The 27,882-nt window shown below is 42.1% G+C and overlaps 1 pseudogene; it reads right to left on the reverse strand.

Annotated features, from left to right (window-relative positions):
• Window positions 1–456: 456 nt before the first annotated feature.
• Window positions 457–27,613, reverse strand: LOC139412661 (solute carrier family 2, facilitated glucose transporter member 11-like; annotated as a pseudogene).
• Between the last annotated feature and the right edge of the window lie 269 nt (window positions 27,614–27,882).

Genomic DNA, 27,882 nt, shown 5'->3' on the forward strand with positions numbered 1-27,882 from the left:
TTTCAGAAGAAAGTTATTTGTTTCTGACCATTTTGAGCCTGTAATCGAACCCACAAATGCCTATGCTCCAGATACTCAACTACTCTAAAAAAGGCCAGTTGTAATTGCTTCTTTAATCAGCACAACAGTTTTCAGCTGTGCTAACATAATTGCAAAAGGGTTTTTGAATGATTAATTAGCCTTTTAAAATGATAAACTTGGATTAGCTAACACAACGTGCCAATGGAACACAGGAGTGATGGTTGCTGATAATGGGCCTCTGTACGCCTATGTAGATATTCCATTAAGAATCTGACATTTCCAGCTACAATAGTCATTTACTACATTAACATTGTATTTCTGATCAATTTGATGTTATTTTAATGGACAAAAAAAAATGTTTCTTTCAGAAACAAGGACATTTCTAAGTGACCCCAAACTTTTGAATGGTAGTGTATACTGTATATACAAATGTTCTCAAAATGTTGTTTCCAAAACAAAGTCAGCATTTTCGGTGTCTGTCCCCCTATTCTTGTAGTTGAGTTTGTTAAAGTCCTCCATGATCTCCACCATGCTCTTGCCTTTGGTCTCTGGGATGAAGTAGAGCATGAACGCTGAGCTAAACATGCAGTATGCCACAAAGACCAGGAAGCAGAACTGGCCTAGAGCATCCTACATGGGCACATGAATAATGTTAAAGATCAACAGATAACTCACTGATCAGACAGACAGTAGGATCTCAGAGATATAAAACCGTCAGGAAATGGTAGTCGTTCAGATCACTGATATTAAGTGTGTGTATGTTAACTTGGAGCAGTATCTTACCACTATGTAGGGGAAGAACATCCCGATGAGGAACAGGCCTAGCCAGTTGACGGAGCCGCTGATGACGTAAGCGGACGGTCTCCAAGCCTGCAGGAAGAGATCTGCAGGGAGGGCCATGGACACCCCGGCTAGAAAGATACGAGTACTGTGACAACCAGCTCAGGCTGCCATTATTTCACTCAATTCCAAATACTCTGAACTGGAATCGTACACACCAAAATGTGACATAATACATAAGACATTTATAAGCATAGAGTACTCACAAGGTCCTAGTCCATAAACACAGATGACAGAGAAGATGAGGGCGATGTTAACATAAGGGAACCATGAAAACAGGTCCTGTTGAGAGAGAAAGGACTGTGTTAGTTCTCATGTCAGCTGACACAGCAACCCTAAATGTTGGATTACCTTGATGGACAGCATAACAACAAGGATGGACATGATGACTCCCATCAACAGGTAGCCATAGCCCATCAGCATCTTCCTGCCCGCACGGTCTATCAAAAGAGACTGGGACACAACAAGGATAGGAGGTCAATATGGCCACTAAAACAAATGTTATTGTATTGTTCAGTTACAGACAGTGATGTTATTCTCCACTATGACCTCCAGTATGTTATGGTACTCACACAGAGACTGATGGAGATGAGTTCTGTTGCTCCGATGCCAATGGACAAGTAGTGCATATTGTCCTCTGCTACTCCAGATTCACGGAAGATGTCAAAAGCGTAGAAATAAATCTATAGAACAAATTCTGGGTCAATGTGGAGAAGATGAGATGAAAGGAGAATGACAAGATAATATTGAGAATGAGAGGGCTCCCACTTGCAACAGTTACAAGCATTTCTTCTGAAAAAGGAAGGGTATGGATCACCTCTTCACTTCTACATAGAATGCAGAATAACCTCATCGGGGAAATACAACCTACTGACATTGAACTTGTGACTAAAGGTAGATTCAGTAATGTTGCAGTAAAGGTAGATAGAGTAAAAACAGACTCACTGCGTTAATACCACAAAACTGAACACAGGCACAGGGGATGACCAGAGCCAGCACTTGCCACCTGACACAGCGAGAAGTCAGCACGTCCCACACTGTCTTAGACGTCTGGCCCTGCATGCTCTCCCTCTCCTTCTCCATGTCATCCATCTCCATCTTCAGGTCATCTTCCTGCCACAGCCACTGCAGGGCTATGACAACAACATACACACAAATCACGTTATTCAACAGCAACATCATATACACACCTCTTCTCGCCATCTCTGATGATATGATGTGTACGGATGTGTTATATTATGTGTACTGTTATGTTGTACATTATGAAGTGTATTCTGTGTTTGATTATTGTATGGTTTAGATTTGATGCAGGGACATTCTCCCCCAAAGCCAGCATAACAGATAAAATAAAAATGTCTCACATTATGCATACCTTTTTTTGAGCCCTCTGTGTCGCCTTTGTCGATGTACAGGTAGCGAGGTGCTTCTGGGAAAAAGAGCAGGGTCACAAACTGGATGATGGCAGGGAGGCCACCAAGGGCCATCAGCCAGGGCCACATGTCATCTGTACCCATCACCTCCCTACAGAGTGACAGGGAGGGAAAGGGAGAGAGCGAGAGAGACAGAGACGGAGATGGGGGGAAGGCAGAAAGACAGAGGGAGAGACTTGGTAAGAAATGATTAATTTCAACCATACTGTGTCTTTCTTCCATCCTCATTCCATCTTTGATACTTGAACATCAATATTGCTCAAATATTGTTCCCTATTAGAATACATTATTTGTGTTTCACATCATTTTTTTATCCAGCTTCTGTCAAAATGTTTTTTTTTTTGTCATAGAGAGCTTTGCCATACACTTGTATGTTGTGCTCCAAAATTATTCAATTTCTGGTAATTTGTCAGATGAGCTGTTCAGAATATGTACTTCTGCCCAGCCGGACCGGGACAGGGGAATCCAGTGCATATGACAATGAGGCTGGTCCGAGGTTCAGCGTGGGTCAACTGGAACATTCAAATCAAATCAAATCACATTTTATTGGTCACATACACGTGTTTAGCAGATGTTATTGCAGGTGTAGCGAAATGCTTGTGTTTCTAGCTCCAACAGTGCAGTAATATCTAACAAGTAACATCTAACAATTTCACAATACACACAAATCTACTAAGTAAATTAATGGAATTAAGAATATATAAATATATGGACGGGCAATGTCAGAGCGGCATAGAATAAGATACAGTAGAACAGAATTGAATAGAATACAGTATATACATATGAGATGAGTAATGTAAAATATGTAAACATTATTAGTGACTAGTAATCCATTATTAAAGTGGCCAGTGATTTCAAGTCTATGTATATAGGCAGCAGCCTCTATAATGTGCTAGTGATGGCTATTTAACAGTCTGAAGAACTTGAGATAGAAGCTGTTTTTCAGTCTCTCGGTCCCAGCTTTGATGCACCTGTACTAGCCTTCTGGATGATAGTGGGGTGAACAGGAAGTGGCTTGGGTGGTTGTTTTCCTTGATTATATTTTTGGCCTTACTGTGACATCGGGTGCTGTAGGTGTCCTGGAGAGCAAGTAGTTTGTCCCTGGCGATGCATTGGGCAGACCGCACCACCCTCTGGAGAGCCCTGCGGTTGCGGGCGGTGCAGTTGCCACACCAGGAGGTGATATAGCCCAACAGGATGTGCCTTCTTCACCACACTGTCTGTGTGGGTGGTCCAGTTCAGTTTGTCAGTGATGTGTATGCCAAGGAACTTGAAGCTTTCCACCTTCTCCACTGCTGTCCCGTCAATGTGGATAGGTGGGTGCTCCCCCTGCTGTTTCCTGAAGTCTACGATGATCTCCTTTGTTTTGTTGACGTTGAGTGAGAGGTTATTTTCCTGGCACCACAGTCCCAGAGCCCTCATCTCCTCCCTGTAGGCTGTCTCATCATTGTTGGTAATCAAGCCTACTACTGTTGTGTCGTCTGCAAACTTGATGATGGAGGAGGGGGATGAGCATGAAGGGGATTTCACTGAACAGTGTGAACTCTGGAAGGGTGGATGTAATCTATGTAACTGTGCTGTGACTGTGGGTTCTGAGGATGTGTGTTAAGGTGTTATGAACATGAACCAATGCAGCCTGGTCAACCATGCTGACCGCTGCACTGTGAGCACAACACAGAGGTCAGAATGCTTGACCAGGCTAGAACAACTGATAATTAAGAGGGTAAAGTAACCTGAGAACAAGGGTTAGGGGTTTAAGTAACAAGGGTACTGACTTGATGCCAACAATCTGACCCATGACCTTCCCCAAGCCAATAAAGATGGAGCTAGTGAGGGTCAGGAATCCTCTCAGCTTCTTAGGTGAACTCTCGCCCAGGTACATCAGGTGCACACTCAGCCCCATGCCTGAGAGAGAGGAGGATGAGAGAGAGGAGGGAGAGGTATAAGGCAGGAGATATAGAGAAAGTGAAATAAAAAGAGAGAGAAAGAAAGAAAGAGAGAGGGGGGAGAGATGGAGGGAAGAGAGTTACAAGAGAAGTAAAAATTAAAATAATACTGCAGGATGCTCCCGTGTTCCCACAGAGAGTAGACTATACACACAGAGAGGAAAAAAACAAAGCACAAAACACATACCAACATTATATCCATAGAGAAATCTGCCCAGCAGGATCATCTCAAAGGACTTGGCCATGAGACTGAATACCATCAGTAGAGCGGCTACAAGTGCCACTATGTTGTTGAACAGCAGGGCTTTCTTCCTGCAAAACAGAAGAGAGAGCGAGAGAGAGAGAGTGTGAGTGAGTGAGTGAGTGAGTGAGTGAGTGAGTGAGTGAGTGAGTGAGTGGTGGCCCTAAGTGTCTTACCGGCCGTAGGTGACAGGGAGACTGCCACTGTGGATAGCCCCGACCCATCCTCCTAGACTAAACACAGATACGATGAAAGACCAGATGAGCATGTTGATGGAATCGTCTACTGGAACCTCATACCTCCCCTGCCAGGTCTGGTTCACAAAGCTCTGTATGTGCTACATACAGACAGGGAGAGAGAGAATGGATTTCACCTGTCCAGTTTAGTTAATGTCAGTGCAGATGGACGAAGCCACTATAGAGTATTGAGATGGACCCTGAGTTTTGGCAAGTAAGCTCACTTATAAATCAGGGTTGGGTGGATTACTTGAGAAATGTAATCAGTTACTGTTTATAGATTACATGGCAATAATAGTAATTCGTAATGTAATTCATTGGATTACTCAAAATAAATAACATTATCTAATTTTGGGATTACTTTTGGGATTACTTCCTTCATTAACCAGCATCTGCCTCTTCAGTTTATGCTGCAGACCGATCAATTTCCTCTAACTCTGCCCACCCAACTCCCCAGCATCTTTGGGTAAGTGCTGGCTCAGCTGCCTGCTGCCTCTTCTTGATAACATGGCATTACTGCTAAAAGGTCAGCTTCACTGTCAAATAGATTCTGGTCAGTAAAAGAGTAAATGGTCATTTGAATATCTTAGACACCCTTAACATAAAAGGCTGGTATGATAAAGACTCCAATAGACAGATGTAACAGATCCAAGAGAAAACAGATTATTTCATGAGTTGGATGACTTTTAAGTCTGTCGTTCTGAATTAAAGTGCTCCAAATTTCTTGTTGTTTTGGGTCAGTCGGTAGTCGGTGAAATTTAACGATGTGTCGTTTGGAGTCCAACCGGCAGTACGGTACACAGCAGGTTACTCTGGACATGATGGCGTGCCGGGCTGTTGTGTCGGCTCAGGACCCCGCATTTCATCTCACTCAGTCAGTGTTTACCTCAAACGTTTTGAATTTACCCCCCTATGAGTATACAATGTCATAACATAAAATAGTCTAGACTTTATTTTCTCTCTTTATTATCATGAAATAGCCTACCCCAAAGATGTCATGAGTCATCTTACACTATATAGAATTGGCCAAACATTTCTTTGGGCGCCCAAATGAAATAAAATGATGATGCTATATTTAACGTATCTCAATGAGCAGTAATTAAAGTATGCCCAAATGCAGGGACCTGTCAGCATTCTTGACGTCCACTTCTTCCAAGTTTTGCTGGTGCAACTACTTATTTAAATCTGATATGCCTAGTTGTCTTTGCAAAATAATGCATTGAGGCATTTTCCTGGACAGTGTTTATTTTAAGTCATAAAACTTTTGAAAATGCTATATTTAAACGCCCTTTGCCTCAAGTATTTTGTTTTGTTTGTCCTTTTAGTACTTCAAACCAACATTCAAAGCATTCTGAATACTCCTGACTTGTGCTTTTATTTAATTTAAATTTAACTCTGGTCACAGGCCTCAGAATTGACCAATTAATAGCTGTTTTACAAAAAAAAAGCATGTGCTCATAGACCTTAGTGCCGCTTTTGACACCATCAATTACCACATTATTGTGGAGAGATTGGAAACCTTAGTTGGTCTACACAGACAAGTTCTTGCCAGTTTAGATCTCATCTGTCGGAAATATATCATTTTGTCTCTGTGGATAGTTTGTCCTCTAACAAAAAAATTGTACATTTCGGTGTTCCTCAAGGTTCTGTTTTAGGACCACTATTGTTTTCAGTAAATATATCTTGGTGATGTCATTTGAAAACACAATGTCAACTCACACAGCTGTACATTTCGATGAAACATGGTGAAGCCCCAAAATTGCCTACCCTGGAAGCCTGTGTTTCAGACATAAGTAAGTGGATGGTGGCAAATGTTTTACTTTAAAACAGAGATGCCTGTTCTAGGTCCCAAGAAACAAAGAGATCAAGAGATCTGATCTGACAATTAGTCTTAACGGTTGTACAGTCGTCTCAAATAAAACCGGGAAGAACCTCAGCATTACTCTGGATCCTGATCTCTCTTGACGAACATATCAAGAATATTTCAAGGACAGCTTTTTTCCATCTTCGTAACATTGCAAAAACTGGACACTTTTAGTCCAAAAATGATGCAGAAAAGCTAATCCATGCTTTTGTCCCTTCTAGACTAGACTATTGCAATGCTCGGATAAAACATTAAATAAACTTCAGTTAATGCTAAATATGTCTGCTAGAATCTTGACTAGAACCCCAACATTTGATCGTATTACTCCAGTGTTATCCTCTCTACACTGGCTTACTGTTATGGCTTGGGGTGATTTCAAGGTTTTACTGCTAACCTACAAAGCATTACATGGACTTGCTCCTAACTATCTCTCCGATTTGGTCCTGCCGTACATACAGTGCCTTGCGAAAGTATTCGGCCCCCTTGAACTTTGCGACCTTTTGCCACATTTCAGGCTTCAAACATAAAGATATAAAACTGTATTTTTTTGTGAAGAATCAACAACAAGTGGGACACAATCATGAAGTGGAACGACATTTATTGGATATTTCAAACTTTTTTAACAAATCAAAAACTGAAAAATTGGGCGTGCAAAATTATTCAGCCCCCTTAAGTTAATACTTTGTAGCGCCACCTTTTGCTGTGATTACAGCTGTAAGTCGCTTGGGGTATGTCTCTATCAGTTTTGGACATCGAGAGACTGAAATTTTTTCCCATTCCTCCTTGCAAAACAGCTCGAGCTCAGTGAGGTTGGATGGAGAGCATTTGTGAACAGCAGTTTTCAGTTCTTTCCACAGATTCTCGATTGGATTCCTGGTCTGGACTTTGACTTGGCCATTCTAACACCTGGATATGTTTATTTTTGAACCATTCCATTGTAGATTTTGCTTTATGTTTTGGATCATTGTCTTGTTGGAAGACAAATCTCCGTCCCAGTCTCAGGTCTTTTGCAGACTCCATCAGGTTTTCTTCCAGAATGGTCCTGTATTTGGCTCCATCCATCATCCCATCTATGCTGTATCTATCCCAGTATCTATGCTGCAATAGTCTATGTGCCGGGGGGCTAGGGTCAGTCTGTTATATCTGATGTAATTCTCCTGTCTTATCTGGTGTCCTGTGTGAATCTAAGTATGCTCCCTCTAATTATCTTTCTCCCTCCCCTCCCCTCCCGGAGGACGTGAGCCCTAGGACCATGCCTCAGGACTACCTGGCCTGATGACTCCTGGCTGTCCCCAGTCCACCTGGTCGTGCTTCTGCTCCAGTTTCAACTGTTCTGCCTGAGGCTATGAAAACCTGACCTGTTCAGTGGATGTGCAACCTTGTCCCAGACCTGCTGTTTTAGACTCCCTCTTTTTCTCTGTCTTGATCCCTTTCATTCTCTTTCTCTCTCTACAGCACCTGCTGATGTGACATCTGAATGCTCGGCTATGAAAAGCCAAATGACATTTACTCCTGATTATTATTTGACCCTGCTGGTCATCTATGACCGTTTGAACATTTTGAAGAACAATCTGGCCTTAATGGCAATGTACTCTTATAATCTTCACCCGGAACAGCCAGAAGAGGACTGGCCACCCAACAGAGCCTAATTCCTCTCCAGGTTTCTTCCTATGTTCCTGCCTTTCTAGGGAGTTTTTCCTAGCCACTGTGCTTCTACATCTGCATTGCTTGCTGTTTGAGGTTTTAGGCTGGGATTCTCTGTAAGCACTGGGTGACATCTGCTAATGTAAAAGGGCTTTATAAATACATTTCATTGATTGATTTGATTGATGTTTGGGGCAAATCTGACAACACATCAATGAGTACAACTCTTTATATTGGTGGTTGCTGCGTCATGTTATGGGTATGCTTGTCATCTGCAAGGACTAGGGAGTTTTTTTATGATAAAAAGAAATGGAATAGAGCTAAGAACAGACAAAATCCTAGAGGAAAACCTGGTTCAGTCTACTTTCCAACAGACACTGGGAGACAAATGTACCTTTCAGCAGGACAATAACCTAAACCACAAAGCAAAATATACACTGGAGTTTCTTACCAAGACAACATTGAATGTTCCTGGGTGGCCTAGTTACAGTTTAGACTTAAATCGGTTTGAAAATCTATAGCAAGACTTGAAAATGTCTGTCTAGCAATGATCAACAACCAACTTTACAGAGCTTGAAGAATTAAAACAAATAAAATTAGCAAATATTGCACAATCTATATGTGCAAAGCTCTTACAGACTTACCCAGAAAGACTCACAGCTGTAATTACTGCCAAAGGTGATTCTAACATGCATTGACTCAGGGGGTTGAATACTTACAGTGCCTTGCGAAAGTATTCGGCCCCCTTGAACTTTGCGACCTTTTGCCACATTTCAGGCTTCAAACATAAAGATATAAAACTGTATTTGTTTGTGAAGAATCAACAATAAGTGGGACACAATCATGAAGTGGAACGACATTTATTGGATATTTCAAACTTTTTTAACAAATCAAAAACTGAAAAATTGGGCGTGCAAAATTATTCAGCCCCCTTAAGTTAATACTTTGTAGCGCCACCTTTTGCTGCGATTACAGCTGTAAGTCGCTTGGGGTATGTCTCTATCAGTTTTGCACATCGAGAGACTGAAATTTTTCCCCATTCCTCCTTGCAAAACAGCTCGAGCTCAGTGAGGTTGGATGGAGAGCATTTGTGAACAGCAGTTTTCAGTTCTTTCCACAGATTCTCGATTGACATTACAGAGTATTTTGTGTAGATCATTGACAAAAAAAATACAATTAAATCCATTTTAATCCCACTTTGAAAAAGTATAATTTACCTCGTACCTCTGCACATCGACTCGGTACTGGTACCGTGTACTCTCTCTTAGCCAAGATATCGCTACTCATTGTGTATTTATTATTAATTTTATCATTACATGTTATTACTTCTCAATTTAATTTTCTTCCTCTCATTGTTGGGAATGGCCAGCATTTCACTGTGAATGACGTAAATATACATTTTCACAAAGTTTGCTGCTTCAGTCTCTTTAGATATTTTTGTCAGATGTTACTATGGAATACTGAAGTATAATTACAAGCATTTCATAAGTGTCAAATACTTTTATTGACAATTACATGAAGTTGATGCAAAGAGTCAATATTTGCAGTGTTGACCCTTCTTTTTCAAGACCTCTGCAATCCGCCCTGGCATGCTGTCAATTAACTGATCAATGCTTGGAGTTTGTCAGAATTTGTGAGCTTTTGTTTGTCCATCCGCCTCTTGAGGATTGACCACAAGTTCTCAATGGGATTAAGGCCTGGGGAGTTTCCTGGCGAAAATATCAATGTTTTGTTCCCCGAGCCACTTAGTTATCACTTTTGCCTTATGGCAAGGTGCTCCATCATGCTGGAAAAGGCATTGTTCGTCACCAAACTGTTCCTGGATGGTTGAGAGAAGTTGCTCTCTGAGGATGTGTTGGTACCATTCTTTATTCATGGCTGTGTTCTTAGGCAAAATTGTGAGTGAGCCCACTCCCTTGGCTGAGAAGAAACCCCACACATTAATGGTCTCAGGATGCTTTACTGTTGGCATGACACAGGACTGATGGTAGTGCTCACCTTGTCTTCTCCGGCCAAGCTTTTTTCCAGATGCCCCAATCAATCGGAAAGGGGTTTCATCAGAGAAAATGACTTTACCCCAGTCCTCAGCAGTCCAATCCCTGTACCTTTTGCAGAATATCAGTTTGTCCCTGATGTTATTCCTGGAGAGAAGTGGCTTCTTTGCTGCCCTTCTTGACACCAGAACATCCTCCAAAAGTATTCGCCTCACTGTGCGTGCAGATGTACTCACTGCTGCCATTCCTGAGCAAGCTCTGTACTGTTGGTGCCCCGATCCCGCAGCTGAATCAACTTTAGGAGATGGTCCTGGCGCTTGCTGGACTTTCTTGGGCGCCCTAAAGCCTTCTTCACAACAATTTAACCGCTCTCCTTAATGCCCTTGATGATCCGATAAATGATTGATTTAAGTGCAATCTTACTGGCAGCAATATCCTTGCCTGTGAAACCCGTTTTGTGCAAAGCAACGATGACGGCACGTGTTTCCTTGCAGGTAACAATAGTTGACAGAGGAAGAACAATGATTCCAAGCACCACCCTCCTTTTGAGGCTTCCAGTCTGTTATTCGAACTCAATCAGCATGACAGAGTGATCTCCAGCCTTGTCCTCGTCAACACTCACACCTGTGTTAACGAGAGAATCACTGACATGATGTCAGCTGGTCCTTTTGTGGCAGGGCTGAAATGCAGTGGAAATGTTTTTTTGGCGATTCAGATCATCTGCATGGCAAAGAGGGACTTTGCAATTAATTGCAATTCATCTGATCACTCTTCATAACATTCTGGAGTATATGCAAATTGCCATCATACAAACTGAGGCAGCAGACTTTGTGAAAATTAATATTTGTGTCATTCTCATAACTTTTGGCTACAACTGTACATAGTCATTGAACACTGGTCACTTTAATGTTTACATGCTGTTTAATCCACTATATGTATATACTGTAAACTCTTAGAAAGAAGCGGAAGAACCCTTTTAGGTTCTATATAGAAACACCATACTATGGACTCTAACATTGCTCGTTCTGATATTTCTTCATTTGACTTCTTTAATTTTGGCCTTTTAAAATTAATTGCGTATTGTTTTGTTTTTCTAGGTATTATTACTACACTGCCGGAGCTAGGAACACAAGCATTTAGCTGCACCTGCGATAACATCTGCAAATCTGTGTACGCGACCAATAAACTTTGGTTTGATTTGACCCTGCTTTTGATGTCTAAAGCAACATTGTATACTTCAAATACTCCAACAACAGTCCTGTAACCTCAACCCCACCATGTTTCCTTCTGTCTGCTCACATGATATGACAATACACAGTCGGGTCTGTATAATTTGGATTGGAGAAAAAGCTGCTGCTGATGAACTGTTGATCACAGTGCTATCCATTAGGATTAGGTAACTCCCTCCTCTGGCTGGGAAGTGATACGATATCTCCCTGTTCTCCTGGGAAACTGGACACTGTTTACTCTCTCACACTTTGTATGCACCCTGCTGTTTGCACCTTTTGATATACACTCAATTGAAAAATTGCAATACTGTAATACTGTAGTGTAATTGTGACATATCAACGTAATAACAATAATAATAATTGCATTTTCTTACTTTAAAGCTAATTTGTGCTCCTATGTGGCTCAGGTCATATAGGTTTTTCTTTGTGATATCTTTACAGGCTAAGTCACATGCCAACAGGCAAGGAGGTATCAATCTTAAATCAGATTACGTCTTCACTTTTATCCCTCAATGCTATTCCTCATTATCAAGTTTATATTCAACTCCTTAGAGCTGACCATCAGACAGCTTTCTTACCTCTGCTGGGGAAGACATGATGGAAACTTGCATCCCATATTGAAATGATCCCCCAATTCCCAATACCAATGTCAACAGGTAAAGCCTCCAGTACTTCATCTAGAGTATAAACAAGGATGTCTTACAGTAATTAAGAATTCTAAACTGAGTTACGTCTCAATGAAACAAAGAGCAATATTACAGACATGATACAAGTTTGATAGATTACAGTCAACAGTCAAATAAAGTGTGCAACGTTTTTAACTCAACAATTGTGTTTACATTTTTTTTTGTAATTGTAGGATGTCTCTCAGTATAAACAACATAGGAGTAGAAATGGCAGAGTGCAGAGTCTCTTTTTTAAAACTATTTATTGAATAATTTCAGTATGAGCCTCATCATCAATTATATGAGTGATGTGTTGTTGTCTTACCAGATCATTGAGTGCTTTTCCCATCTTTCCGTCTGAGGGTCACCTGGATGCTGTCTGGAACAGCAGAGCAGGTGGACAGTTGGTTGATCGCCTGCTGCTGCTGAGGGAGAATGGAGGGACACAGACACCAAGGAACATTTATCCCCACTGATACCACAGTCCTGTCCCCGAAACTGTTATTAATCACATCGTCTGGGTTGTAGTGGAAGAAAACCTTGTTGGAGAGGAGAGAAAGAGAGGGATGGGGGGGGTAGAGAGAGCGCAGATTAGTGATCACTGAACAGAGAGAGGAACAGGACTGAACCAGGAACATCTTACTGGTCCAAACTGGATCTCACCAGATTCCTTCCCACTGATAACAAGCCCAGGCCTTGTGACTCCATCATGTTTGTTTTTACTCCGGTTTGGTATTAGGTTTAATTTTCATAAGAGATGGATGGTTAGGAAGGTGTCTTGATAAAACAGGAATAAATTACTTATTGTTCCATGAGTCACTGACTGAACACATCAATGTGGAAGCTGAACAGGACAGGTGCTGCCCAGTTCCAGTTTAACATTGAGCACTTTGTAAGGAATAAAGAAAACAGTAATTTCCAAATCTTCTGGTTGATACTGTATGTTTTGTATTGTAAAAATATTGTGCATTGTTTTTAAGTTGCCTTTCGATTGTTTGTGTTGTTTTGATTAGAGTATCAAGCAGTACATTGTCCTGTACTGGTGATTGTTATTGGCAACATTGTCCCGTACTGGTGATTGTTATTGGCAATAAACTAAAAGAGAATTGATCATTAAAAATAAAGAAACAGGCTAAGGCTTATCTCCAATTATGTACGGTACATCTGACCTGATGTACTAACACGAGATGAGAATAAAACATGTACTTTATCATTCAATAATTTTCATGTGGATACGACAAATATAGTATATCTAGCAGTTGATTTTCATAACTATTATCTAGCGAATGCGATAAAAAATAATATTGAATATATGTTTGTTATTATTGCTGTATGTACTGATAGCTATTTACTGATCCAAATTAGATCATTTGATATTCTAATTGTTGGCATTTGAATGCACTATTTATTATTTACAAAAACCTGTGTGATGCTAATTTAGTTGATGATAAAAAAGCCAATGTACCTGACCGATAGTACAATTTCCTGCCATAATAAAGAACATGCAATGACATGGGGGTCTCCCTTTATGTCCAGTGTTTAGCATATTGTGTAATCAGTTAGTTTATATCTAGACAGATACCTTGCATGGTCTTGTTTATTTGGACAAATCTGGGGTCATCATGTTCTTGCCATAACAAATGTGTTGATTGAGTTGTCTAAAGGATGTCTATGGAATGGTAGACCACTTGTGACCAAAGAAGAAAGCCTGTAAACATTTAACTTTTACAAGATCATTTTCCAACGTAACAGAATGATATTAAATTACAACAAGATAAATCAAACACAATTTATTATCACAATCTATTCCAAACAATGACATAGAACACACCATTTTCAAAACAGACAGTTGGATCATTTGATAAAATATTTGTGAAATTATATATATATATATATATATATCTGAACATACAGTAGCTTTGTATAGAATTGTTTCACCTTGTTAAAATATCATCCACCATATCCTTATGATAACCCTATGATATATGGGGCAGCAGCAGAACTGCACATTTACCTGAACATCATTTTTTCACCATTCCAAATTTGATAACAATAGAATTTAACTTAACTTTTAAAAATCCTCTCAAGACACATAGGACCCTCGACTAGAATATAGTGTCAGGGTTATGACTGATTTCACTTTTTTTTTTTTTGTATCTTCATTAACAAAAACTGGTCACAGTAGAATTCAAGAACAGTATTTCATACTAGCTGCTGAAAAGCCACATGGTTCAAATTGACAAGTAAACAAGAGTACATGTCACGACTTCCACCGAAGGTGGTTCCTCTCCCTGTTCGGCGTTGGCGTCGCCGGTCTACCAGCCATCACCGATCCATGTTTCCTTTTCCGTTTGTTTTGTCTTTGGTTCATTCACACCTGGTTTTCATTTGCTTTAATTTCTGTGTGTATATTTACCCCCGTTTCCCTGCTTAGGTTTGTGCGGGATTATTTTTTCTTGTTGCTTGTGGAGGCTTTCCTCGGTGTATTTCGCGTGTGGTTATTATAGTAAGGTGCGTTGTGTTTTTGCGCCTTACGGGAGTACTGTTAGTTCCCATTGCCTTGGGCGTTGTTTTGGGGTATTGTACTGTACTGTGTTTTTGGACTTGCCCTGATTATAATATACGCTACACTGACACCTGCCTCTCTGCGTTTGACTCCTCACCTACCTTAGGTGCGTAAACGCAACAGTACATTACCGTGAAATGCTTACGTACAAGCCCTTATTAACCAACAATGCAGTTAAGAAAATAAGATTTAAGAGAATATTTACTGAATAAACTAAAGTTTAAAAAAAGTAACAGTAAAATAACAATAACGAGGCTATACTGTATACAGTACCGAGTCAATGTGCGGGTATACAGGTTAGTCAGGAAATCTGTACATGTAGGTAGGGGTAAATTGACTATGCATAGATAATAAACAGATAGTAGCAGCAGCGTAAAAAAGGGGTCAATGCAAATAGTCTGGGTAGCCATTTGATTACCTGTTCAACACTCTTATGGCTTGGAGGTAGAAGCTGGTAAGGAGTCTTTGGACCTAGACTTGGCGCTCCGGTACCGCTTGCTGTGAGGTAGCAGAGAGAGAACAGTCTATGACTAAGGTGGCTGGAGTCTGACAATTTTTAGGGCCTTCTGACACCGCCTAGTATAGAGGTCCTGGATGTCAGGAAGCTTGGCCCCAGTGATGTACTGGGCAGTAAGCAGTACCCGCTGTAGCACCTTGTGGTCGGATGCAGAGCAGTTGCCATACCAGGCGGGGACGTAACCAGTCAGGATGGTGCAGCTGTAGAACTTTGAGGATCTGGACGGCAGGCAGGCTCGGGGTCAGGGCAGGCAGAGGTTTGTAATCAGGTCAGAATCAGGCAGGCAGGCAAGTGTGGCCTGAGGGCACACACTTAATGTAACGTAATGTTTGTATTTTAATGTATATACAGTGCATTCGGAAAGTATTCAGACCCCTTGACTTTTTCCCCCCCAATTTTTTTTTTACGTCACAGCCTTATTCTAAAATGGATTAAAACGTTTTTCCCCTCATCAATCTAACACACAATACCCCATAATGAAAATGTCACATTTACATAAGTATTCAGACCCTTTACTCAGTACTTTGTTGAAGCTCCTTTGGCAGTGAATACAGCCTATAGTCTTCTTGGGTATGACGCTACAAGCTTGGCACAACTGTATTTGGGGAGTTTAGTGTATAGGGGATGTTGTTCCCACTATGACTATTAAAACCTACCCAAACCAAAAACAGTGGATAGATGGCAGCCTTCACACAACTGAAAGCGCGAACCACCGCATTTAACCATGGCAAGGTGACTGGGAATATGGTTGAATACAAACAGTGTAGCTATTCCCTTCGTTAGGCAATCAAACAGGCAAAAAGTTAGTACAGAGACAAAGTGGAGTTGCAATTCAATGGCTCAGACAGGAGACGTATGTGGCAGGGTCTACAGACATCACGGACTACATAGAGAAAACCAGGCTTTTCGCAGACACTGACATCTTGCTTCCAGACAAGCGAAACACCTTCACCTGCTTTGAGAATAACACAGTGCCAACGACTCGGCCCGCTCCCAAGGACTGTGGGCTATCGTTCTCCGTGGCCAAATGAGTAAGACATTTAAGCATGTTAACCCATGCAAGGCTGCCAGCCTAGACGGCATCCCTAGCTGCGTCCTCAGAGCATGCGCAGACCAGCTGACTGGAGTGTTTACGGACATATTCAATTTCTCCCTATCCAGTCTGCTTTCCCCACTTGCTTCAAGATGTCCACTATTGTTTCTGTACCCAAGAAAGCAAAGATAACTGAACTAAATGACTATCGCCACGTAGCACTCACTTCTGTCAGCATGAAGTGCTTTGAGGCTAGTTAAGGATCATATCTCCTCCACCTCACCTGACACCCTAGACCCACTTCAAATTGCATATATAGATCCACTGAGGATGCAATCGCCATCACACTGCACACTGCCCTATCCCATCTGGACAAGAGGAATACCTATGTAAGAATGCTGTTGATTGACTATAGCTCAGCCTTCAACACCATAGTACCATCCAAGATCATCAAGCTTGGGGCCCTGGGTCTGAACCGCGCCCTGAGCAACTGGGTCCTGGACTTCCAGATGGGCCACCCCCAGCTGGTGTAGGTAGGAAACAACATCTCCACTTTGCTGATCTTCAACACTGGGGCCCCATAAGGGTACGTGCTCAGTCCTCTCCTGTACTCTCTGTTCACCCATGACTGCGTGGCCATGCACACCTCTAACTCAATAATCAAGTTTGCAGACGACAACAGTAGTAGGCTTGATTACGAGACGGCCTACAGGGAAGAGGTGAGGCCCCTGGGAGTGTGGTGCCTGGAAAACAACTTCTCACTCAACGTCAACAAAACAATGGAGATAATTGTGGACTTCAGGAAACAGCAGAGGGTGCACCCCCCTATCTACATCAACGGGACCTCAGTGGAGAAGGTGGAAAGCTTCAAGTTCCTTGGCGTACACATCACTGAAAAACTGAACCACCCAGACAGTGTGGTGAAGAAAGTGCAATAGAGCCTCAACCTCAGGAGGCTAAAGAAATTGGGCTTGTCACCTAAAACCCTCAAACTTTTACAGATGCACAATTGAGAGCATCCTGTTGGGCTGTATCACCACCTGGTTCGGCAACTGCACCGCCCACAACCGCAAGGCTCACCAGAGGGGGGTGCAGTCTGCCCAACGCAATACCGGGGGAAAACTACCCGCCCTCCAGGACACTCCAGGCCTGTAATTTTCATCATTGGTACACTTCAACTATGACAGACAAAATGAGGGGGGAAAAAAATCCAGAAAATCCCATTGTAGGATTTTTTATGAATTTATTTGCAAATTATGGTGGAAAATAAGTATTTGGTCACCTACAAACAAGCAAGATTTCTGGCTCTCACAGACCTGTAACTTCTTTAAGAGGCTCCTCTGTCCTCCACTCGTTACCTGTAATAATGGCACCTGTTTGAACTTATCAGTATAAAAGACACCTGTCCACAACCTCAAACAGTCACACTCCAAACTCCACTATGGCCAAGACCAAAGAGCTGTCAAAGGACACCAGAAACAAAATTCTAGACCTGCACCAGGCTGAGAAGACTGAATCTGTAATAGGTAAGCAGCTTGGTTTGAAGAAATCAACTGTGGGAGCAATTATTAGGAAATGGAAGACATACAAGACCACTGATAATCTCCCTCGATCTGGGGCTCCACGCAAGATCTCACCCCGTGGGGTCAAAATGATCACAAGAACGGTGAGCAAAAATCCCAGAACCACACGGGGGGACCTAGTGAATGACCTGCAGAGAGCTGGGACCAAAGTAACAAAGCCTACCATCAGTAACACACTACGCCGCCAGGGACTCAAATCCTGCAGTGCCAGACGTGTCCCCCTGCTTAAGCCAGTACATATCCAGGCCCGTCTGAAGTTTGCTAGAGAGCATTTGGATGATCCAGAAGATTGAGAGAATGTAATATGGTCAGATGATAAAAACTCAACTCGTCGTGTTTGGAGGACAAAGAATGCCGAGTTGCATCCAAAGAACACCATAACTACTGTGAAGCATGGGGGTGGAAACATCATGCTTTGGGGCTGTTTTTCTGCAAAGGGATCAGGACGACTGATCCGTGTAAAGGAAAGAATGAATGGGGCCATGTATCATGAGATTTTGAGTGAAAACCTCCTTCCATCAGCAAGGGCATTGAAGATGAAACGTGGCTGGGTCTTTCAGCATGACAATGATCCCAAACACACCACCCGGGCAACGAAGGAGTGGCTTCGTAAGAAGCATTTCAAGGTCCTGGAGTGGCCTAGCCAGTCTCCAGATCTCAACCCCATAGAAAATCTTTGGAGGGAGTTGAAAGTCCGTGTTGCCCAGCAACAGCCCCAAAACATCACTGCTCTAGAGGAGATCTGCATGGAGGAAGGGGACAAAATACCAGCAACAGTGTGTGAAAACCTTGTGAAGACTTACAGAAAACGTTTGACCTCTGTCATTGCCAACAAAGGGTATATAACAAAGTATTGAGAAACTTGTTATTGACCAAATACTTATTTTCCACCATAATTTTAATTCCTACTTAGATGTGTGTATATGTTGTCATTGGTTAGATTTTACTGCACTGTCGGAGCTAGAAGAACGAGCATTTCACTACACCCGCAATAACATCTGTTAATCACATGTATGTGACAAATAAAATGTTATAAAATCCTCTTAAGGATCCGCCTTTTTTTCCCCCTGAAATGACTCAAATCTAACTGCCTGTAGCTCAGGCCCTGAAGCAAGGATATGCATATTCTTGGTACCATTTGAAAGGAAACACTGAAGTTTGTGGAAATGCGAAAGGAATGTAGGAGAATATAACACAATAGGTCTGGTAAAAGATAATACAAAGAAAAAAAAACTGTTGTGTATTTTTGTACCATCATCTTTGAAATGCAAGAGAAAGGTAATAATGTATTATTTCAGCCCAGGTGCAATATATTTTGCCCACTGGATGACTGATCCAATGAACCATTGCATTTCTGTAAAAAAATGTATCAAGACTGCCCAAATATGCCTAATTTGTTTATTAATAACTTTTTATGTTCAAAATTGTGCACTCTCCTCAAACAATAGCATGTTATTCTTTCAATGTAATAGGTAATATAAATTGGACAGTGCAGTTAGATTAACAAGAATTTAAGCCAATATCAGATATGCCTATGTCCTGGGAAATTGTCTTGTGACTTACAACCTCATGCTAATCGCATTAGCCTACGTTAGCTCAACCGTCCCGTGGAAGGGACAGCGATCCTGAAGAAGTTTACCAAATCTGCAGCACCAGTGAAATGGCATGGTCTTGGACTGACTACACCTCTTCATTAAACCCTGAAATACAAACAACCATTTATGTTCTCCTCCCTAACTCCCGCAAGCATTACAAATGTAAAGTACAACCGTATGTCATCACCAGAATGCATTTTTAACAAGGTACCGTACGATGAAATGTAAGCCCGTCTACTCTCACTATGAAATTGGTAGCGGATCTCACATTCTAATCAAGTCTGTTGTGAGGGAGGGGCTAGGAACAGGCTCTGTCCAGAAGTTAATCTGAGCTGGGTTTTGCTGTCAGAACAAGGGTGTACTTCAGAGGTAGTTAACTTTGATCCTAGATAGAGAGCTCTGTCAGAAACCCCCTACCAGAACCCTGCTGACTCTGAGAAACAATGAATGTGGGGAGAAACCAAGCTTCAATAACAAGAGGAGTCTGCTGCTTACATTGTTTGTAAGAAAGCGGCTAAAGGGACATTTCATTATTCACCAGATATATATCTATATATACATATACACACACACACACACACACACACACACACGCACGAGTATATGGACACCACTCCAAATGTGTGGGTTTGGCCATTTCAGACACACCCGTTGCTGACAGGTGTATAAAATCGAACATACAGTAATGCAATCTCCATAGACAAACATTGGCAGTATAATGGACTTACTGAAGAACTCAGTAACTGTCAATGTGGCAGCATCATAGGATGCCACCTTTCCAACAAGACAGTTTGTAAAATTATGCCCTGCTAGAGCCACACAAGCTCACAGAACAGGACCACAGAGTGTTGAAGCGCATAGCGTGTAAAAATCATCTGTCCTCGGTTGCAACACTCACTACAGAGTTCCAAACTGCCTCTGGAAGCAATGTCAGCACAATAACTGACAATTGGGAGCTTCATGAAATGGGTTTCCATGGCCGAGCAGCCGCACACAAGCCTAAGATCACCATGTGCAATGCCAAACGTTGGCTGGAGTGGTGTAAAGCTCGCTGCCATTGGACTGGAGTAGTGGAAACGCGTTCTCTGGAGTGATGAATCACGCTTCATCATCTGACGGTCCATCAGGCAAATCCGGGTTTGGCGGATGCCAGAAGAACACTACCTGCCCCAATGCATGATGTCATCTGTAAAGGAATAAGGGTCTGGGGCTGTTTTTCATGGGTCGGGCTAGGCCCCTTAGTTCAAGTGAAGGGAAATTAACGCTACAGCACACAACGACATTCTAGACGATTCTGTGCTTCCAACTTTGTGGCAACTTTTTGGGGAAGGCCCTTTCCTGTTTCAGCATGACAATACCCCCATGCACAAATGAGGTCCATACAGAAATTATTTTTTGAGATCAGTGTGGAAGAACTTGACCATTGATACAGTCCTCCTTTTCCCCTGGTCTACGAGGAGGTATTGAGAGCTTTCTGGGAACCAGGGGAGAGTGAGGAGCTGGATGAGGCCTGGGATGGCATTACTGCCCAGTAGGTATTGCCATCATGGCTCACTGCCTAAGATCTCCCTGGAAACACATGACCACCATCAAATGAAATACTGACTTAATAAAACAAAGTTTCAAACTGCAATTATTTCCCCAAACAAGTCACACAATCTTTTGTAGGTGCTAGATTGATGTGTAACACTAAACTGCAAGCTGATTTCGTAGCCTCCGAATGCTACAACCTGTCCTAACACCACTCCAAGCGATGTGAAGATGGCTGACGACAGGGAAGCAGCCCCTTGCAGGTGCTTGGGAGCACTCTCTCCAAAATACATGGGTTGTACATTCATGCTGATCCCTGTGATCCCTGTGAAACCACTGATCCCTGTGAAAGGAGTGGATAATTTCTCTACTGTCGGTGGTTTCATTTTCCAATATCAAACATACTGTAATTGTACAGCTGTTTGTCTCATGTCTTATGTATAAATACACTGTTTATGCCATCGACATTTAAAGACCTAAGAAAGCAACAAACATACTACAAGTATTACAAATGTTTCTCTATTGTAAAACCAAAACTGTAATGCAGTCAGTGGCACATTGAGCATGGTTTGATGACATAAGAACCCCCATCTAAGAACCCTCTTTTTGAATATACAGTACATACCATATACAGTACATACCAGCATTGATTCCAACCAGGACCCTGGAGATGATGATCATTTCAAAAGACTTGGCAGCTCATCACTAGGAGTGAACTCAGCATCAAGAAGATATTATTCAACAGCATAGTCTTCTTCCTGTGAGAGCAACACAGTGGGTTTAAAGTAGAGTAGAGTAGAGTACAGGAGAATAGAATAGAGTGGAGACAAGCAGAGTTAAGTAAATCCTGAATATCAAGGAATTCATTACGTTAATGGAAATAGTACTCATATAGATATCGTATACTGCTCTGGCGCCACCTTGCAAGGTTCAGAGATCTCTATCAGCCTTGAGAAACAAACACCTCCACATTTTTATTGACTGACTCCTCTGTGAGGAAACATAAAATAAAGGTAGCCTTGCTGTCTTCATAATAACAATAATTCAGTGGGTGCTTATATTTGTTTCACAAGTCTGTATTATACACGTGTGAAATGGAAATGTGTTTTTTGCCTATTCCAACTCACCTTGAGACACCCTCGGAGAGTGGGGTCACGGCCAGGGTCAGCCATTATCAATGGCAACCCTGGAGCAATTAAATGCCTTGCTCTGGGATTCAAACTAGCGACCTTTCAGCTACTGGCCCAACACTAACTGCTAGGCTACCTGCCACCCCCAGTATTCAGTATTCAGAGAACACAATTTATGTGTTGGGGGGGGCTAGGTTCAGTCTGTTATCTCTGGAGTATTTATCCTGTCTTATCAGGTGTTCTGTGTGAATTTAAGTCTTTTTTTCTTACTGCCTCGGAACATGCCTCAGGACTACCTGGCCTGATGACTCCTTGTTGTCCCCAGTCCACCTGGTCGTGCTGCTGCTCCAGTTTCAACTGTTCTGCCTGCGGCTATGGAACCCTGACCTGTTCACCGGAGGTGCTACCTTGTCCCAGACCTGCTGTTTTCAACTCTAGAGTCAGCAGGACCGGTAGAGATACTCTGAATGATCGGCTATGAAAAGCCAACTGACATTTACTCCTGAGGTGCTGACCTGTTGCATCCTCTACAACCACTGTGATTATTATTATTTGACCCTGCTGGTCATCTATGAACATCTTGGCTATGTTCTGTTACAATCTCCACCCAGCACAGCCAGAAGAGGAATGGCCACCCCTCATAGCCTGGTTCCTCTAGGTTTCTTCCTCGGTTTCCGGCCTTTCCAGGGAGCTTATCCCTAGACACCGTGCTTCTACACCTGCATTGCTTGCGGTTTGGGGTTTTAGGCTGGGTGTCACGTTTGTCATATTGATGAGACCAAGGCGCAGCATGATAGGCGTACATACTACTTTAATAAAGAGAGAACACTGAACAAAACAAAACTAACCGTGAAGCTATATGACTAGTGCAAACAAGCAACTAAACATAGAATAACAACCCACAAACTGTCCAAGGAATATGGCTACCTAAATATGTTCCCCAATCAGAGAACGATAAACAGCTGCCTCTGATTGAGAACTAATCTAGGCAACCATCTCGACTAGAAAAACCCCATAAACATACAAAAAACCCTAGACAATACAAAAACCACCCATGTCACACCCTGACCTAACCAAATAATAAACAAAGATAACTAAGGTCAGGGTGTGACAGTACCCCCCCAAAGGTGCGGACTCCCGGCCGCAAACCTAAACCTATATGGGAGGGTCTGGGTGGGCATCTAACCTTGGTGGCGGCTCTGGTTCTGGACGCCGCCCCCCTTCTTTACTCTGAGTCCGCTTTTGTATCACTGACCTGTGGATCCTCGTCGGAGGCTCCGGACTGTGGATCCTCGCCGTAGGCCCCGGACTGTGGCCCGTCGCCGGACGCTCAGGACTGTGGCCCGTCGCCGGACGCTCTGGACTGCCGAGGCGCACTGTAGGCCTGGTGCGTGGTGCCGGTACTGGTGGTACTGGGCTGAGGACACGCACTTCAGGGCGAGTGCGGGGAGCAGGAACAGGGCGTACTGGACCCTGGAGGCACACTGGAGGCGCACTGGAGGCCAGTACGCAAAGCCAGTGCAGGATATTCTGGTCCAAGGAGGTACACTGGAGACCAGGAGCGCTGAGCCGGCATCCTCCTTCCTGGCTGGATGCCCATTCTAGCCCGGCCAATGCAAGGAACTGGAATAGAGCGCACCGGGCTAGAATAGTGCACTGGAGACACCGTGCGCGCCACTGCATAACAGTAAGCACAAGGAGTTGGCTCAAGTCTCCGACCTGACTCATGCAATCTCCTCGTGTGCCTCTCGGGCTTCCGTGCCAGCCGTGTACCCTCATATCGACACCGTTCCTCCTGTGCTATCTCCACCTGCTTCCATGGCAGGGTCTTGTCCCCTGCTATTACCTCCTCCCAGGTCCAGGATGTACTCCACTCCTCTTTCTCCAGGGTCCAAGATGTCCACTCCTTTTTAGCACGCTGCTTGGTCCTTTCTTGGTGGGTTGTTCTGTCACATTGATGATAGGCGTACATACTACTTTAATAAAGAGAGAACACTGAACAAAACTATACGGAAGCTATATTACTAGTGCAAACAGGCAGCTAAACATCAAATAATAACCCACAAACTATCCAAGGAATATGGCTACCTAAATATGGTCCCCAATCAGAGACAATGATAAACAGCTGCCTCTGATTGAGAACCAATGTAGGCAACCATAGATATATAAACACCTAGACTAGGAAACCCCATAAACATACAAAAAACCCTAGACAATGGAACTACACAAACCACCCTTGTCACACCCTGACCTAACCAAGTAATAAAGAAAACAAAGATTACTAAGGTCAGGGCATGACACTGGGTTTCTGTACAGCACTTTGTGACATCAGCTGATGTAAGAAGGGTTTAATAGATACATTTGATTGATTGATTGATTGATTGATAAATTGACAACGTTCATAAATACAAGGTACAAATAAAACGTAATAAGCTTCTCAGTGAGGACAACATACCAAGGTGACCAGACATCCTTGTGTAAAAAGCTGATATTGATATTTATAACATTGCCTTCCAAAGTAGGCCAAAATGTATTAATCAAATAAGTCTAATTATCCTCCAAAGGTTACGCTCATGGGTCCAGCTATAAGAGCTCCGGCAGCCTTCCCATGGAGTAGATGGACATGATGCAAGTCCAGAACAGGGTGACCTGTTGAACAGCTGAGCATCCCAATGCTCCCGAAACATCTTGTTCACAAACTTCTGAATAAACTGAGAGGAAAGGTAGAGGGAGCATACTGTATGCACACACATGGGCACATAGACACACACACACACACACGGTTTACTTTCAGAAGTATTTTACTATGATGGGTGCATTCATTATGGCAAGGTTATAGCCATACTGACGAGTGCATACAATGTCACTATTAACATCACATTTAAATCATTGCCAGTAGAAACAAGTATAACTTTTTTTTTCTTCAGAAACACAAATGATAGGTTGGTTAGGTTAGATTATATTTTCTATTTTCAAGCAAAATTGTAACAGTGGAACTATTCGGTCATCCATAAAGTCGTTGTAAAGTGCTTGAATCATACAGGTTGGCCAGGACGCAGAGCGCAGACCCCCAAAACATCTCTACTATAAGTACAGCAAATTTCCAATTGACATCAATGTGTGACAGTTTGAAGTTTGTGTAGCCTGTAGGTCACCAAGTTGAATTGAGGCACATACACCAAGTTGAATTGAGGCACATACAGTATTATAGGCTACTACCAACATCATTTGCTAATACTGATCAGCCTCTTCAAATGTTGCTGTCCAGCCAGCAGATGGTGCTGCACTGAAGGCTTATGAGTAATTGCATTTGATGAGTTTTCAATTCAATACTTCAAAGTAAAAACAGTTGTAAAATACCAGGGTGGGTTGCAGCAACATGAATGAACACTTAAATTAAGGTTGATATATTAATCATGTTGCATAAAACGTTAAACCTAGTATGGAATTAGTCCTAGTTACATTTAACCCTTCATCTAATCTAAATTTTCACTTTGAACCAGGATCAAGTCTACTCTTGTTTCAAAATCAAATTTAAACTTAGATTAGGGTTTAATTATAAACTGCCCCTGGAGGTGGTTTAAGTGATCAAATTACATTGCATGTGCTGTATTTTTGGTATGACTACCAATTTAACTATTGTGGCTTATCATGTTTCTATAAGTCAACTAGCCAGATATCTAATTTATTAATCTAATAATTTAGCCAGCAGTGACAAATCAGGGTGGGTTGCACCAACATAGATAAAGACTGCCAAAAATTGCTCTGTGTGACCAGAGGAAAAGGTTAAACTGGGTTAAATCAAGACTGATTCATTAATCATGCTTAACAAAACTTCCTGGTTAAATTCAACCCTTTCTCTAATTTTAAGTTAAATTTGCACTATTACTGTTGTCACTTGTGGATATTACTACAATGCACTATGTATTTTTGAACCCATTGTACAAAATGTTTTTTTTAGCTGTTCTCTCATTAACTTTCTGGTGGTAAATTAGTGTATCTCACTATGACTCACCTCCAAACAGACAATTCTCTCTGACATGTGTCAATATTATGCTTTCCAACAGACCCCTGTAGATCCAAAGCTCTAAGACAACTGGCAAAGTAAGTGGTATTGAATATAATTTTGTAGTGAATAAGTGTGCATAAATATAGTGGAGCAAACATTTACATTATGGGTCAAACACTTGGTGTCATGGGGCGACGTGTTCACACATTATAATGCAATTACAGGACCGAGCACAGTGAAGCATGATGACAATTCTGGTGACCCACTACCAATCTTCCCTTAAAAGAAATTAGGCACTGAGCAAATTTCAAGTCTGCTGAGCCTAAACTTGAACATTTACTGTGAACACTGAGGCTGCACTCGCTTTAAGTTACAGACAATGATCAAGTAGGCTACTGTGGCTATTTGATCATAAAGTAGGTCTACCAGAGTGGCCTAGCATCAAAAACAATGGAAAAAATGTATCCAATAACATTGTAACATGGAAATAGCTGTTCTATCATTCAACCTACTGTAGTGGTGGTGTTCAGCAGCCAATGTGTGATGTTCAATGTAGGCCTACATTTCATGAGCCTTTTGAAAAAAAACATGTTGGGATTGACATTAACCTGTTTATCCACTTGTCCTTCAGACATGGAGGTGACTGAAATGTTGTTGTTTGATGCAAGAAACCACTTTACAAAATAAAATGCATTATTATTCCTATACCATTATAACAGAGAATCAGACAAATGATGCAACCCTCTGCCTATTGGCTCTTAGCTTATTCAAGCCTGTCTCAAAATACAATACTGCCCCTTTAAGACAAAAAAAAGCTCTTTATCTGACTTGCTTTTCAAAAAGGTCTAGAAATGTACACACTTTGTGCTTTGTGCTTTGTAGAAAGAAATCACTCCCCCATTGCTGACTATAAATGATCTACAACTAGGCTAATAACTCACTAACTAGTAAAGGATATGAACAAATGTCCACACATGGCTTCAGTACATGCAGCTTTGATCTCAAAACAAGCACATCTACTCACCACCACTCATGCTGTAAACACAGTCCAGTTCAAAGTGAATGGCACAGATCCATATATGGCAATGGTCTATTTGCATATAGGCCTAATGAAAATCTGATTGGTTATGCCACACTAGTCTTTTTAGAGTACTGGCTGAGTCATGTGTGTCAATGCAATAGAATCCTACTCCAAAGCGTTCTGCATAGTTTGTTTTGTTTCGGTATGTTGCATTGAACGCTAATATTGCGTTGATTCGATCACAATTTCCACAGTAAAGGGAAACTTTGATAATGTTAACTAAATGGGAACAGGGCCGGTCCTTACATTTTTGCCACCCTAGGAAAGACAAAAAAATTCAGCCTGGGATGTAGCCTACCACGTTGGACAGCAATGGAATTTGATGAATGCCCATCCATGTGGTAGGCCCACCATTTGTAAAACAGGCCATTGCATTGGCTTTATTTGTCACACCCTGATCTGTTTCACCTGTCTTGTGCTTGTCTCCACCCCGCTCCTGGTGTTGCCCATTTTCCCCATTATCCCCTGTGCATTTATACCTGTGTTTTCTGTTTGTCTGTTGCCAGTTTGTCTTGTCTCATCAAGCCTACCAGCATTTTTTTCCCATATGCCTGATTCGTGTTAGTTCCTGTTTTCTAGTTCTCCCGGTTTTTGACCATCCTGCCTGCCCTGAGCCTGCTGTTCTGTACCTTTTGACACTGCCCTGGATTACTGACCCCTCCCTGCCCTGACCCTGCCATTCTGTACTTTACGGACTCTGACCTGGATTACTGACCTCTGCCTGCCCT

Source organism: Oncorhynchus clarkii, chromosome 7, assembly GCF_045791955.1.
Source record: "Oncorhynchus clarkii lewisi isolate Uvic-CL-2024 chromosome 7, UVic_Ocla_1.0, whole genome shotgun sequence".
Lineage (NCBI taxonomy): Eukaryota > Metazoa > Chordata > Actinopteri > Salmoniformes > Salmonidae > Oncorhynchus > Oncorhynchus clarkii.